At 42.2% G+C, this 6,444-nt stretch overlaps 1 pseudogene; it reads right to left on the reverse strand.

The window, feature by feature from the left end:
• Positions 1-5,417: 5,417 nt before the first annotated feature.
• LOC142431768 (ribonuclease H1 pseudogene) lies at positions 5,418-5,906 on the reverse strand (annotated as a pseudogene).
• Between the last annotated feature and the right edge of the window lie 538 nt (positions 5,907-6,444).

A 6,444-nucleotide genomic window follows, 5' to 3' on the forward strand; every position in this document is an offset into this window, starting at 1 on the left:
ATGTTCCCCGTGGTATCGTGTCCAGGTAGTAAGTTTTCAAAGCTATTGAAGTCTTTTATCAGTTAGACAAGTAGGCAAGTGGCCCCAACACTTCCAAAAGTTTTTTTTTTTAAATCATTTTATTAGGGGCTTATACAACTCATATCACAATCCATACACACATCAATTGTGTAAAGCATATTTGTATATTCATTGCCCTCATCATTCTCCAAACATTTGCTTTCCACCCAAGCCCCTGACTTCCAAAAGGTTTTAAGAGCTCTCTGTTCGTCATACATTAAGTCATCTCTCTGGGCCTATGACAGAAGTCTCAATATGTTTTTTTCAAAGCCATCTTATTGGGAGTTAATACAGGTATCATTTCATGGGATCGATCAATCACATCAAGCAGTATTGTACAATTGCTACCACAATCACTTTCAAAACAGAAGTCTCCGTATTTTTTAAGCAGCCCAGGTGATTCTAATATCCAGCCAAGTTTGACATTGAGTGAGTTGGAGAACTCCCCCATAGGGTAACTCTGAGGCAGACCCATAGGGTTACTATGAGGCCCCCATAGGGTTACTCTGAGGCAGAATTGACTCAATAGCAGTTATTACTTATTAATTTAAATTTTTTTATTTTAAAATCATTTTATTAGGGGCTCATACAACTCCTATCACAATCCTACATACATCAGTTGTGTAAAGCACATTTATAATTCGTTGCCCTCATCATTCTCAAAACATTTGCTCTCCACCCAAGCCCCTGGCATCAGGTCCTCACTTTTTTCCTTCCCTCCCTACTCCCCACTCCCAAATTTATTCATCTTTTTAGTTATTATTTTTAAAATTAATTTTTATCTATGGTAAAATACCTTAAAAGGACATTTGTACTTGTTTTTGGTAAGGCATAAAATAAAGATTGGGAAATTGGTAGGGCTTTTGAAAACTCAGAATAGGTAGCTAGAAAAAATGTCATTGAAGTCAACATCCACTCATAAAGGGTCAATTCTGAGCAAGGCGTGGGGCCCGGGGAGCAGACAGAGCTGTACTGACCGCTCCATGACTGTAAGAAGGCCCAGGTCACAGGAGGAAGGCTCTGCCGTCTTTACAGCAGCAGTTGAGTTGGAATCAGGGATTAAAGAGGTGGCGATCTCAACACATAGCTACCAAGATCGCTTAATTTAGCAAGAGGTTGACAATGATCCAGATCTTCTACAACGGGATTGGTTACATTAGGTGAAGCACGCTCAGTGGAATACCATGTCATCAGTGAGAAGCAAACTGTCACGGAGAGTGAAAAGGCAAACGACAAAAGAGCAGACCCAGAGCATGATGTGGCGCACCGACTGAAAAGCATACTCCAGTGCTGAGAGCACTGCTGTCTGGGTGGTAAGATTGTGCATGATTTGTCTTCTTTTTCTTTTGGCTTATCTACATTTGTTCATTTTCTACACTTGATCCTAGCCAAAAGGCCGAGAAGCGATTATTTGTTCATTTTCTACAATGAGCATCTATAATATTTTTAAAGAAATACTAAGTGTAGTGTCTAGATATCTCCTCTAGGGAAATTGTCCCATGTGTATAATGAATATGTGCACGAACATTTACTGAAGAATTATTTATCTAGAGGAAAGTGAGAGAATTTCTCCTGTCCTCTCTGTCCGCGCTGTGCGCGGACCTGGCTGGTGAGATCATGGCCGTCCAGGAGAAAACAAAACTGCATTGGTAACATAAAGGCCATGCACAGGTGGGTGTGCTTTTTCCATGTGGGCTGTTGTTCTCTGCTGGATGGCCCACTTGCTTAACTTCTAGCCTTTGGGCCCCCAGCCCCTCTATCATTTGCTAGCCAGGAGGAAGCCATCCGCTTTCTTCACCACATTTGCTGTGTCTTCAGTGACTGTGCCGTGTCCTGCTGGAAAGCAGGGTGATAGCAACAAATGAATAACCATGGAAATGCCAGCCAATGACCTTACCTTTAATCTTCAAATCTGCCTACTTACCCAGCTACCGTGCGCGCCATATCTCTGAGTCGTTCATTTGAAGTAGTCTCTTCCCTAAGCACAACCTTCAGCAATTCTGAACACTCCAGACCCGTTGCTTCTCTGGCTTCAGCAGAACCTTGCTTCCATTGACCCCCTTTTCTTCTCACGATTTTTCAGATTTCACTGCCAATGCCTCTGGCAAAACACACCGACTCTACAAAATTTCCTATGTCCCCCGCCATTTTCATCAACTATTTAAAATCTACACCAACTTAATTTACTTTGCTGATTAAAAAACCTCTATTCAATAGATAAAAGTTAAAATTAATTCAAATGCCTATCAAAAGGCAAACAACCGCGTAGGTGGCATGGTGGTTACGTGTTGTGCTGGTAACCGAAAGGCCGGCAGTCGGAAACCACCAGTCACTCCCAGGGAGAAAGACAAGGCTCTCTAGTCCCTGAAAGGCCAGTAGCCAGACTCAGTGGAACGCTTAGAAGGAGTGAACTGGATTTGCAATAACCACATAAATGGTTTACTATGACATTCTTAAGGGCAAATATTAAGCTTAAGAATAAAACAAATAGTGTATTTACTTAAAACTCATACATGTAGGAAAGCTATATATTTTCTACCAGAAGATTTACACATCTGTAAAAGAATAGTGAAAAGGCAGTTAGGTACCTTTTTTTTCCAGTTAGGATACCTTCAAAATGCCTAGAAGTACTTTTCTTTGGGGAAAGGAAAAGGGAACTTATGGGAAATGACTCAAGAAAACCAAAACTTCATCAAAAATACTCAAATTTTTCTTTCTTTATCTTAAGATTTTTAAAAATCATTTTATTGGGAGCTCATACAACTCATCACAACCATACATACATCAATTATGTAAAGCACATTTGTACATTTGTTGCTCTCATCCTCAAAACATTTGCTCTTCACTTAAACCCTTGGCATCAGCTCCTCATTTTTTTTCTCCTCCTTCCCCTTTGCCCCCTCCCTCATGAACCTTTGATAATTTATAAATTATTATTTTGTCATATCTTACACTGTCCAAGTTTTTCATAAAAATAACATTAAAAAAAGAATAACATATTGCTATATGCCTTGTGATTAAAAGTTAATTAAAACAATAAGAAAGATAATGGTAGACATGTTTAAAGGATGATAGATTATGAAATAAAAGTGAATAATTATAAGCTTGTTATTCAAAGCCAAGCTCTTCTATTTTAGCTGACTAGAGGCCAAAGAAGATGGTAATCATGAAGCCATCATCTAACAACTCTCAGAAGCTTCTGGAACACAGACATTCACCAAGACAGACCACAGTTAGGCTCCTCAATAAAGCATATCCAAGTTTTACAATGTCACATGAATGAACCCGAATAGTAGGCCGTAACATTGTTGCATGAGGGGAAGTAAAGAATAAAACGCAGTGCTGCAAATTCATAGAAAACTTGACTCAATACAAGTAACAAACTGAAGCTGCTGTTTCTAGACCTACTCCCCATCTGGGCTTAGACGCTTACCAAGGTGGTGCTTCCAGTGTCCCCCTCCCTCCCTCCCCTGATGCCTCCCATCAAAGCAGCAGTTGAAGAGTCCATGGGGGACTCCGATCATCAGATCATGTTCCTTTGAAATGGAACATGAGTCTTTGAGTTTTGAGAACACAATTAAGGCAGAAGGGGGGATACAATACAATCAGGCCTTTTGAGTGGGGGGGGGACTGATTCGCCCTGAAGTTGTCAGAGGACAGCCCTTGCTGCCCTCCAGTGACCAGAGCCATTGTGATGTGAATGCATTCCTTGGTACAACTTTGCTGGCCCTTTCTTCACCATTGCAGGTCTCCATTTTTGGAAAACTTCTTCCTAACAAGCCCCCCACGATCATCCCATGTCCTTTGAGAAAGTTTATCAAGATTACCCCTTTGAAATAGCATAAGACAGTCCCCAGAACCTTCTCAGCTGACCTCTGCCTGGAATTTAACTGGCTCAGCAGATCTACTCAGAAGGCGTTGTTTGGATCAGTCAGAAGGCACTGTTTGGATCAGACCTATTTTAATTGAAGGCATCATAAGGAGGCTTATCCACTTGGGGGCCAAAAAGACAGAAAAAGCTGTCATCCTGTTAATTCCGACTCATTGCAAACCTGCCCAGGGTTTCCAAGAAGCAGAAAGTCTTCTCCCTGGCAGCAGTGGGTCCAGTGCTTACTTGACAGGTGTGTTACTGAGACTGAGACAGGTGTGTTACTGAGAGAACCTTTCTGCAGCCGTCCACTAACTGCAGGGATATGCTTCAAATATGTCTTACTTAGAATGAATCCTAGTTGCCGTACGTTTCACCTCCCTGAAGACACATTCCCTCCTATAACGCTGAAGCACACGGACAAGACAACCAGTGACCCCAAGTTCAGTTTCAGTCTCTTTATCATGTCCCTTTCCTGTCCTCCAGGCCACCCTTTCTGCACACACACAGAAGTTCCCAGTAAGTGAGGTTGGCTCTATGCCGTTCATTCCGGAATGGGATGCTTCCAGTACAATTTCAAGTGAGAAACTCACATTTCCTCTCTGTATCTACCAGTGTCATATTAATTCATATTTAGGAAGGAGCCGCCCAAGCCTTTTATAACACCCAGGAGACATATGGGGCTCAAGACTGATTTCACTTCCTTCTGTCCTCTGGGGGCCTCTTTGATCTTTCCTGTGTGAGGCTATGGCTTGGCTTCAGGACCTTGCTGAGTGACAGCTGGGAGCCAGCCCTTTCCTCCTGCCCGGATTTAAAACAACGGTGGGTGTTTCCTTAACACCAGGGCCCAGGTGCTTGGAAATACTGCCAAATACTTCTTCCAGCTTAAAAAGAAAAAAAAGGAATTATGCCCATTAATTTTGGATTAGGTAATACATTCACATGATTTGAAAAGTCAGAAGACACAGAGAGTGGGAAGGGAGCGCTGTTTCCCAGTCCACGTTTCCTTCCCAGGTGTAGTTTTCCCGTGCAGGAGGGGGCATCAAAAAGTATATAGAAAAATGGAAGCAAAAGACCATGGAATTTTCCCACAAATGTTTTGAAATCCCCTTGAATTGTCCCCAAGATAGACATTTTATACATACTTTTTATTTTTTTGCAAAGTGAAGGTTTGTCTCTTTACTTCATTGAAATTTAAAACAACCGGATTGAACGTAATTCTAAAGCACAAAATAGCTGCACACATGAATTAAATCTCTACACTCGACTCACAAACACAGAAGATGTGAATGAAACCAGCTCTTGAAAGTGGAGAGTGTGTTTCTATTCATCTAGAAAGATGTTAATACCAATTATTACAAAAAGTGAAAACAAATGGAGGCCCTGAGAAGTCATCTCCGTGAGAAAGAGTGAAGAAAATCTTTGGAATTTGACGTTCACAGATATAACTCCAAAAGTGAAGGTCCATAACCTCTGATGGAAATGACGTCTATTTTTTAGCTCCTTCTGTGGCCAATACATTAGCTTTTTCATTGCCTTTGATGCCTCGATGGCCAGGAACGTACTCCCACTGAATATCCATGCCTTGGGAGGCTTGATCAGTCTTCTCAAAATCACTTCTGTTGACAACGTCTCTTCCAGAGGCTGTTTTCCATCCATTTTGCTTCCATTTATCAACCCACTCTGTTGCACCTTTGATGACAAACTTGCTATCAGTTTTAATGATGAGTTTATCTATATTTTGACTTCTTGCTTGTTCAGTTGCTTTGTGAGCTGCCCTCAGCTCTGCTGTCTGATTTGTCTGTCGTCCAGAGACCCTCTCACTTACATTCAGTGGGTGGTCACGTCCCCAGTAGACTCCGGATTCAGCTTGTGCACCGGGCCTCCCATTATTGCTGCTGCTACCATCAACATAAACGGTTGGAATGGGTTCTCTGTTCCCGCCAAAGTGTTGTCCCCATCGGTCCCTGGAGCTCATGTTGGATTCGCCGCCTGGGCCGACACTGTGGTCTTCAGTTCCCCATACTTTTTTAAAATTTAGGGGCTCATACAACTCTTATCACATTCCATATATACATATATATCAATTGTGTAAAGCACATTTGTACATTCATTGCCCTCATCATTCTCAAAACATTTGCTCTCCACTTAAGACCCTGGCATCAGGTCCTCATTTTATCCCCTCCCTCCCTCATGAACCCTTGATAATTTATAAACTATTATTTTGTTATACCTTGCCCTGTCCGATGTATCCCTTCACCCACTTTTCTGTTGTCTGCCCCCTAGGGAGGAAGTCACATGCAGATCCTTGTAATCGGTTCCCCCTTTCCAACCCACCCTTCCAGTATCGCCACTCACACCACTGGTCCTGAAGGGATCATCTGTCCTGAATTCCCTGTGTTTCCAGTTCCTATCTGTACAAGTGTACATCCTCTGGTCTAGCCAGACTTGCAAGGTAGAATTGGGATCATGATAGTGGGGCGGGGGGGGGGGGGGGAGAAGAAGCACTTAGGAAC

This window comes from Tenrec ecaudatus, chromosome 18, assembly GCF_050624435.1.
Source record: "Tenrec ecaudatus isolate mTenEca1 chromosome 18, mTenEca1.hap1, whole genome shotgun sequence".
Taxonomy (NCBI): Eukaryota; Metazoa; Chordata; class Mammalia; order Afrosoricida; family Tenrecidae; genus Tenrec; species Tenrec ecaudatus.